Raw genomic sequence first — 9,870 nt, 5'->3', positions numbered from 1 at the left:
GCATTGGACACATTGCATTGTGGGTAATGTCGGACACAGTTTACTAAGTTGTGTAAAGAGCATAAAATTGCCAAATCTTTTGAATACTTTCTCAATTCAAATTATCCAGAATGCTCTGTGCTTCTATTTTCTCTCTGTATTTGGCCATTAATTTCATGTTTTAATGCCTCTCTGAAATTTCACAGACTTATTCTTGTAAGCCACCTCTCTCCATCTGTCTCTGTCATTCTGCAGTGTCATTGCTTAAAATATACATTAGGTAGATACTGTAGTGTAATAGCCTCAGAGGAAAACTTTTTCACAGATGGTGTGTGAGGACACAGGCTTAAATGATATAAACTTGTAAGGACTTTAGAGAGATAGGGTTTATTGATTCATGTAGTTTGCTGGAGCTAGATGGAGAACAGGTCTGCCTGCAGGGTTATTATTATGTGCCAAAGACCTGTGATGAATCTATTCCTCAAAAGAGCAAAAGTTAAAAAGTAAACCTCTTACAGAAATGAGAAAAAAAGCAGCAGCATACCATTATTACTCTTTAATGTCCTAAAAACTGGAGAAACAATAAAACAGACCAAATACAACAATAGGTGTCCAATAATTTTTAAAAAGTCTTTAAATTGTATTAAATACTTATTTACAAAAGTCATTATTCACAAATAATCTAATTGCATTCAATAATGTTATGGCTGTGGAGTCAAATCAGTTTGATCATGTGATTCCATATTTATAGTTAACTGACTCAAGTTTGTGTGGACAGCCTCCAGATAAGGAAAATATGCAAGTTTTAATTAGTCCCACATGTCTCATGATAGCTGCATGATTAATACATTATGGTATTTTATCTCCAACAGTTTGTCATTATTGCTCTTCAGAGATAACTTTTGGTGTATCTTTACTGCATATTCAGTTATTCTTTGAGTTCTTTGTCAGCTTCATCATCTTGGCCATGGTCCACTGAAATGGTATGAATGTTTTTCATGAGTGTGTACGTCGTTGTGATTTATAAGGAGCAGAAGGCTGAGGTTTTAAAAAGGCTCTCTGCAGCACTCTGCCGAGGCTCAGCCCACAAAGAAGCTCACTCATATACCCAGATTGACCAAACAGAATCTGACATTTATGAGTTTTGCCCACGTCTTGCATTACCGCAGCAATGACGGAAACACCGGTGACATGGCACACTCTGGCAGACAGAGATATGATATATGCAATTTTTGAGTAGAGCTGAGGCAAAGTAAGTTGGCGTCACAGGGAACTAGGGCCTCAGGAGTCTCTGAAGGTAGTAAAAAAAAAGCTTTAGGCTTTGACAGTCATTTTGTGGACCAGTGCAATAGCTGCAACGGGCTGAGTTTTATACGTATGTCCATACAAAAGTCCCTTGTGGTGCCTCTCTGTAGAAAGTGTCTCTCTGGTTAATGGGAGAGGGGACCAAGGAAGATTCACTGCAGCTCATTTATTAGTTAATTATCTTTTTAACATGGGTAGCTGGGACAATATTTTGAGTCAAACTGAAACTTAAGAGTGGTGACGTAGCCTGTTTCCACTAGAGTGATGCATTGCCCAGCTTGGTTGACGCATTTATATTTCGTCTTTAATAGGGGTCATTCTTTCCCTGCAGCTGACCCAAAGACATATTCATCACCTTTACTGTAAACAGCTTAAACGCCATGCACATCATTTCAGTAAACCCTAGGCCTCTGTTTACTGGAGGTCCCCATTAAAGACACCTTTTTTTGGTTTAGTGGAGGAGCAGCAGCTCTGGAATGTGACTTGCAATCATTTTCAAGATGCTATCAAGCTGTTCTCTATGGATCATTGTTGACATATTTTCAGTTTAGATATCGCCCAGAATAACCAGTACTATACCAGCACTGTACTGTCCAATATATTCACAGTTTCCTGATGACATTGATATGTACAGAAAAATAAGGACACTTTTTAAAAAGCACAATAGGGAATAATATGAATTGTAAACAAAGCCTTAAATTTAATGAAAATACATAATACACATAATATACTCATGTAGTTATTGAAACATTTTCAATATTCTGAGTTGTATGGATTCTCTTTTATAGATACCATGAATTACAATATATATAAAAGCATAAATACCAGCCTTTAACAGTGGATTGCATGAATCTTATTTACTTCACACTGAAGTGATAGAGGATGGGCCCCTTCACACATTTAATGGCAAAAGTTTAATAATTTATTTGGATGATCAAAATCCAAAAGTGCGTGTATGTACTGTACATTTTCCACTTCTTCACGGCTTGTGAAATACACTATATGCTGTGTGATCCTAATGAGCTTGTGGATAAAAGATTTCTTGTTACACGCGTTCCTGCATCTCAGTCATCTGTGAAGACAATTAAAAAATGTCTTTTCATCCATATTTTGGGACAACTGCGAGCTGATGCTGATAAAAGCTGAAGCCTAATCAATTCCATTCCCAGTCTACTAAATTAGTGTGTGTTCATTTTCATCTGCATTAGCGGATGCCATTTTTTGGAGTTTAAGTTATTTAACTGCTGCAGGAATTAATGTGCTGTGTATCTGCATATATTCTTCAGCAAGAGTATGCGGTTAAACGAATATTTATTTTTTTCACCCCTTTGCCCCCACAAGGTTTTGGCACTTTTTCACCAAGTTGGCTTAAACGCAAGTACTTTCAATTGTGTCCTTGGGGATTTAGAATTATACTTTACCAGTGGCTAATTAACAGCTACACAGCAGTGTGTTTTAAACATGTTTGAACTTGTTTAACAGTCTTTTGAAGTGCATCATGTGCCAACAATGAAATAATTACCTGATAAATGAAGGCCAACTCAGTTCCAGTGAAGAACCTACTGAAACATGTAATGGAAAAACAACCTCCTATATTACAATTGCTAATCTGCAGAGGAAATGATGTGTTGATTACATACAGGAAATAATTCCTGTTTGTATACTTTAAGTGCTCTTCAAGATGTGAGCATTCAAAAAAATGACCTATTGGATTTACTTAATACAGGTATGTCAACAATTTCCTGATGAAGTTGTGCACGTTTTGGTGCAACCAACATGCCTATAATGGTATTCCAACATTATCTGATCAACTTAAATTGAATCAATAGGTCAGTGTCCAGTAATATTAATAAGACTAAGTAAGCCATACATAGTAGCTCAGAAACAAAAGCACAGTTGAAATAAATATTTAATTATTATTTTTTCAATTGCAGAAAACAGTCAAATTCAATCTTTAAAACTAGTAACTAGTAGTTTGTAAGATGTCATCTGATTGGAACTTCTTTTAACAGCATCCACAAATGCATCAATAGCATCATTCTGCAGCAAAGAACAAGGGAAACATATAAGATGAGTTATATTATTGTGCAACACTCAAGATGCATCAAAGCAAACTGCTCAGGCTCCAAATTTGTAGCATACAGTTTCATGCTTGCTTCTTCTTACTGCTTTTCAATCTAGGCAATATATTTACAGCATATGTGTGTTTTCATCATATCCATGTGTAGCAAAATGCATAACAATGGCTGCAATCCAAAAAAAACAACACTGTATCCTAGGACTGGCTCATGATATTAGAGTGATTGGGTGCCTATCATGATCAGCAGACAGTCCCCAATGTAACTCAAATGATCCTCTTAATATTCACTCTCCGACAAGCTGATCTGGATGTAACAGGAGGTCAATCTGCAGTGCTAAAAAGTTTCTGTCCAAACTCCATGGTACACAGTACATATTTAAAACTTGTCTTCATAGGAGGAAACAAACTTAATTTCGACTATTTCATGTAGAAATGAATACATACTCATGTAAGTATATCCTAAGGATCACCAATTAAAGTAATTGAGTTTTTTAAGAAGCTATATAAACAGCTATCTAAGCAGAAATGTCCACAGTCAACCAGATGTATTTCATCACATGCAAAAGTAACACAAATGCACAGACAGTAAATGAAATCAACAGAGCTAACAAAAATATTCTTAATGAGCAAACATTTGTTAGAAAAATACACACCTTGTCCAAGTCTGCCATGATATTCTTTATTTTTCAGCCAGTGGCTCCTACTCTCCCTTTGGATGTAAGGTTTATAGACTATTGTAGTCTCAAGTCTCCTGACACCTCACACTGTTTTTTTTTCCTGACTTTTAAGTTCCTCCAGAGGACCTTGTGTTCCCCCAAAGGCAGGATTACTTTTGGAGTAGGATGCACAGCACTGCTGAAATAACCATGCTGGTCACCAGGTTATTCTGAAGAAAAGCAGAAGAAGAAAATGATTATAAACCATTCACAGATAATACAGTTCTACTCAGTAGACCAAAACTGATCTAACTTCACTTCTAAATCCACACCTCTTGATTTATTTCATTTTCAAATGTGCAGTCTTCAGCCCTAAGAAATAAATACAGTGTCCAGCCTTTAGGCTCAGAAATGCTTTTTTTTTCCAGATAGAAACTGTAATGACAGTCACCAAAATTATGTTAAGAAAACAGAACTAGAATATGTAACATAAAGCAGCAATAAAAGCACACCTTTACTTTTACAGTTCTGATTACATTAAAACATGACAACAATGGATCATTACAAACTCAAATGCTAAACTCAGGGTTTGGTATAGGTCTGACAACTGCTACTTTAGCATTTACTTGCAAAACTGATTAGACAGCATATGAACTGTAATGATTATTTATGAACAGTTGGGTGTTTTGATGCATTCTCAAATACTGCCTGCCCGACAGGTTTATTTATTACAGACCTTAGCATATAGAGATTTATTAATAATACATGAGTGCAATTGTACATGTGAAAATACACTGACAGAGGAGAGTTATTATTTATCTATAATAAACTTTAGAAATACATTGAGCAGCACATTAAATCCAGTTACCACTTTTAATGGCATAGTTAGTGTATACACACACACGCACACACAAGTATTTCAATTAAAATAGTGACATTGCATGTGAAACAATTGATAACAAATCAGATGCTACTGGATTAAAAAAGCCATTGAATTTTGCCACTGTTCATACTAAATTCTAGTTCAACATTCTTGCCACAAAGTCACAGAAACAGTGACAGTCCTCTGCATGTTCTCAATGCAGAGATACAGTTGCCATAGACACCAACAGCACATGTATTAATTTAAACGTTGTCTTCACATATATTGTGTTGAAAGTATATCAGCACAGGTCTACAGCTATCTTTGCACTTGTTTTTGCTCTGCACAAATTCAAGCCACAGCACATGTAATACATCATACACATATCGCGTCATATTTACACACACGTCACCACGTCTGAGTTTATAATTCTCACCCGTCTCCGCACAGATCTGCGCCACTTTGTCGGCCCCGACAGCAGTCACAGCACTGCCCCCTCACCCTGACTCGCCCACTCACTCATTCACGCACTCCAGTTGTTAGCCATTAGCCTGCACGCTGTTGCTGAAACACTTAGCAGCGCCTTAGAATGGCAAATTGTCAAAACTGCCCATCAACAGAACTGTTACCGACACCTCGTGTTCTTTACTTGCAAGTTAAGTACCAACACAAGTTTTGTAGGGCTAACTTACCCCACCACAAGCCACCGCTGCCAGTCAAATACATTTCAAGTCAGACGCCATTCTCAATTCTTTTCATCCCCAGAACTGTTACTCTGGTGACTTAAACACCAAACTACCACATAGCCTGTAACAGCATGATGACCTAATTCAGTCACATCATAATGCTTTCAAGGACAGCTCCTTAAACTCGACAGCTCCTTAAACTTGTTATATTAATTGGCTAGTTCGCTATCTAGCTAACATTAGCGACCATGTGCTCAAATATTGCCCATATTACTGCGAGTAATGTACAACAACACTTTCTAACAACATGCTGACATGTCAGCTTCACAGACTGCAGTCGGCAATGATACTTACTCAGATAATTAATCAGATGATTCTTGATTCCATTTCCAGTCTCTCACCCACCACACGCGCACCTGCTCACGCCATTTATCTCACGTAAACGGAATGAGCTTTAGAGCATGCGCAACGTCTGTCTTACGGGAACTCATCTAGGACATTCTTAATATACCGTTATCATTGAGCGTTCACTTAACAGTGTTGGTCGCATCGAATTAAGTGGCTTTTGTGGCCTTAACAAGTCTTCAGTTTCTGTTAATACCTGCTGAAGTGAACGAAGTTAAAAAGAGAATTATTGACATATTGATTAAATTGGGTATAAGTGCAGTCATTTATTTCAACAACTCCAAAGTTCACTTTCTTGAGTGCATTTGTATTCAGCAGTGAGCTGTGACCTGTAGATAAGTTGGGTCCTTTAACCTCTGCAATAGAAGGCAGGAATAGAGACAGTGCTGTTTTGTTTTTTGTTTTTTTCTTTTTTCTGTGCAATGACTGATTATTAAGAACTTGGTACAGCTCCAAACTTTTTATGTGTTATCTTGATTGAAACCTTCCTCCTGCTTCCTGCCTGCAGTGGACTCCAACCTCCTGAGCAAACAGATAGTGATAAACCAGCCTCTTGCGATGGTCAGGAGGAGAATGTGGAACGTGTGCTTGTAGCCTCTCCCTTCCTGGGCTTTATGTCTCTGTGGTCGGGGTCCATAAGTGGAGAGGAGGGGGCGGGTGCTCCCTCCCTCTGCTAGGTTAATGCTCCCAGTCAAGTTTGTTTTCCTGCCGGGGGGAGGGTCACAGGAGAGCATGTTTGTGTGTATACCTTCAGTGTGGATGCTCAACAGGCAAACTTTCATTCAGTAAGTATTTGATCACAGGATATCCATGTAGATGGAGGAGTATGATTAGGAATAAGCACAGAGGGATTGTCTCTACATCCTGTAACTTTCTAGGTTGATGAAGCAGTGATCCAGTCAGCGAGGTATGTGAAGAAGACAAGACAAGAAGAAATCAGTAGATTTAATTGATTTAAAATATAATTTTACTTGTCAAGGCCTGTCTTGAAAGTATTCAGCCTTGCCCATTATTTTTCAGTGCTCACTGGATCTTGTGAAAGGCTTTTCATTACAATGATGCATTCACTGGGAATGCAGAAGCAGCAAAGACCCCTTGTGACCCGCAGATCTACAATCATTAACCAAATTAAACTAAGACCTCATAGCCAGGAAAAATAAAGCTGTGTTTTTGTTTGTACAGTTTGACCTGCAGTTACAGTTGCAGAATTTGGGGTTTCTTTTTTAGTGTACATTGGATATCACAGAATTAGAAGTTTGTTAAAATAAAGTCAGAAGTCAGTGAAGTGATCCTTTAATGTTAACATGTTGATGTGATTAGATGTTGTCTTGCTATATGTCCAAATCTTTAAGTGTTATCAGCATAATCAGCTTTATGTCAGTTATTTAAACAGCATCAGTGTATGTCATGGTGCATATTCTTTAACATGACCTCAACTTATGTACCCTGACCACAGCACTCTTCAGACTACTAGTGGCCAGCATTTAACAGTAATTGCCTGTGAAAGCACCCTCGAGGGAGAAATGGACCCTTCCACCAGTCATAATTTAGAGCTTTATGGTGGGCAAAGTGTCTACTTCAAAAGGCCAGAAATTGGACCACTGGGGCACTAGTGACATTTCAAAATGACAGTATGGGGGTATGAAAGAATAAAAACACAGATTTGTTCTGAATATTTTTTTCTTTTCTTTTTTTCTTGTGATTTAAGACCTGTAGCCCACTGAGCAGGTTTATTTGAGCAAAGCTTACCTCCTGACTTCATAAAAAATCTAATCCACCTGATTTAATCTTTAATATCTGAAGATTGTCGATGCAAGGGACTGCTGAAAGAACACAGGAGGGTTTAATATTCTCTCACAACATGTGCTCTTAGAGTGGGGTGGAGTAAGGTTTTGTTTATGAAAATGGGAAATCCATGTTTAATAAAACTGCTTTTTGAGATCAGACAGAGATTTTTTTAAAAAATATATATGATACTTTTGGTATTTCTTCATTTTTTATTGAACTGGTGTAATCCTAAATATGTTTGCTTCGTGTTAAGTTTTTGCATAGCTATCGACCAAACCATGTTGTGCTCTAAGGAAATACATAAATACTTTTTTGCACTCATTACATTCAAACACATATACATGTGAAACACACACAGTCTTATGTTAAGTCTTCCAAAGCTAAAGCAAATCTGGCAACAAATCTGAAAGTAAGATGGTATTTGTCCAACTCTTCAGAGAGCAGCCTGGTATGTATTCATATGCTGGCTGAGCTGTGAATCATGATGATTTTCTCCTCTGCTGGGAGGAGTATTAAATACTTGTCGTGCTAAGAATATAACATGAACATCAGCAGCTGAATATTACTCAGCTGTGGGGAAAAAAGATAATGTAAGAAACTCTTGGCACAGAGAGTCCATCTTGTTTGGAGAAAATAAATTTGTTGTGGGAAAAAAAGTGAGAACAATCACAATCACATGATCCAAGCAGGGGTATGAATCCACCCCATCTAGTGTTTCCAACAGCTGTTGGACCCACTTTGGAGAGTGCTGAAGAATCAAGCAGTATCAACAAATCTTCAAAATCCTTCTCCTGGGTGAAGAGTCATTAGTGATTCTAACTGCAAGAAAAGAAACTGGACACAGGTGCAGTTACATACATATAATGCCAAAATTTACACTTGAGGAGGTTATCATTCAAACAAAAATTACACTAAAAGAAAGTAGCTAAGCATTGGTAACAACATCGCAAAGTTTTAAAACGCTGAGGAGGTCAAAGAAATGGTTAAATGCAAGTTTTAACTGAAGATGGTGCTCAGGATCTTCTAAAAATGAAATGATTGTCCTGAACTTCTCACGCAAGCAATGAAACCCCAGCAGGATGGTTAGAGAAGACAGTTCATCCATCTGCAGAAACTATACTGAAAACAACCAAATAATTAGCTCTTAGAGCAGCTGAAGTTTGCCTTACCCTTTCTAATCTTGGTGTTTGTATATTTATGAGACGGGCAGATGACTCGTCAGATGCAGATAATGTCACTTAATGTCAGGGTATTTCTGATTCATCTAACGCTAAGGCACTTCAACCATCAAGGCTAAATGTCAGGTTTTCAAAATAAAAGGGCAGTGGCTTTCTCTCCAGATTCACCTTTGTTTTTTATAACCTTTATGGATTCATGCAATCTCACTGAGATCAAGATCTCTTTTGCAGGAGAGACAATGGTTTAACAACCAGACAGGGTGAAATTCAGCAGAGAGGAGGTACATGCTTCCAAAGACTTTCAAACCTCAATATTTCATGATTTAATAAAGCTATATGACATGGCACACCAGGGTATTGTGCTATCTCTGATTTAAATCAAATCAAAATTGACGCAGTGTAATTCATACCACTGTCACTCTCTGTATATTCAGCACATAGAGGAAAATAACTCTTACAATGCAATAAACAACACATTTATGCTGACTGTCACTCTAAGAATACCAGAGCATGGCTTTCTGTTAAACTCCACACTCCTTCTGAGTTTTCATTCTTGGCAGTGAAACGTGTGAGAACTGTTATCAGGGGAAATTGCTCATTCTATTAGGAAAATAGGCCCATGTGAATTGTTTCCAAAGACGTATATACACATCCTGACAAAGTGTTGTCCCACTGTCCAATTAACCTCACACAGAGAATGGACGGAAGCGAGAGCAGGAGTGTGATGTGTTACGGCCCCCTCGAGACACAGAGCTTTGAGATCACTTTACCAACTTTACTATCCCAGTGCTTTCACTTAGCCTCTGCTTATCCTTTGAGGTATTCGCTCTTCTTTTATTCTGCTTTTCCTGCTGCTGGTAGCTGCAGCATAAAAGGCTAATATTGACTTTACTGATGTGTTTTTGTTTGGCATGGGAATGCTTCAGGCCTT

The 9,870-nt window shown here is 37.8% G+C and overlaps 1 long non-coding RNA gene across 1 annotated transcript; it reads right to left on the bottom strand.

Moving 5' to 3' along the window:
- Positions 1-1,960: 1,960 nt before the first annotated feature.
- LOC108901552 (uncharacterized) lies at positions 1,961-6,050 on the bottom strand. The gene is made up of 4 exons (XR_001963935.2): positions 5,923-6,050; positions 4,018-4,250; positions 2,807-3,324; positions 1,961-2,356 (listed from the first exon to the last, which is right to left on the bottom strand). It is a non-coding gene; the product is annotated as an uncharacterized LOC108901552 (long non-coding RNA).
- Between the last annotated feature and the right edge of the window lie 3,820 nt (positions 6,051-9,870).

This window comes from Lates calcarifer, linkage group LG1 (genome assembly GCF_001640805.2).
Source record: "Lates calcarifer isolate ASB-BC8 linkage group LG1, TLL_Latcal_v3, whole genome shotgun sequence".
Lineage (NCBI taxonomy): Eukaryota > Metazoa > Chordata > Actinopteri > Centropomidae > Lates > Lates calcarifer.
Note: the sequence above shows the minus strand (reverse complement) of the source record. Positions and strands in the feature narration are given on the sequence as shown.